Below are 229 nucleotides of genomic sequence, written 5' to 3'. Positions count from 1 at the left end.
GAGAGGAGTGGCAGCCCCGGGGAGAGTAGAGACGGGGGCCAAGCGCGGGGGCCAACTTTCGGTCCACCAAATCCACGGTTTTATGGTCGCAATCAGCTTTTTACAAGGGCTCCGGGGTAAAGCGGTGACATATATACCTGTTTCTTAGACTGCTGTGTGCTGAGCTTCGGCTGCTATGGAGCTTTACGGCTTCTTAACGCCGGCTGGAGCGGCTGCTTGAATTAGCATG

Source organism: Penaeus monodon, chromosome 29 (genome assembly GCF_015228065.2).
Source record: "Penaeus monodon isolate SGIC_2016 chromosome 29, NSTDA_Pmon_1, whole genome shotgun sequence".
Classification (NCBI taxonomy): domain Eukaryota; kingdom Metazoa; phylum Arthropoda; class Malacostraca; order Decapoda; family Penaeidae; genus Penaeus; species Penaeus monodon.
Note: the sequence above shows the minus strand (reverse complement) of the source record.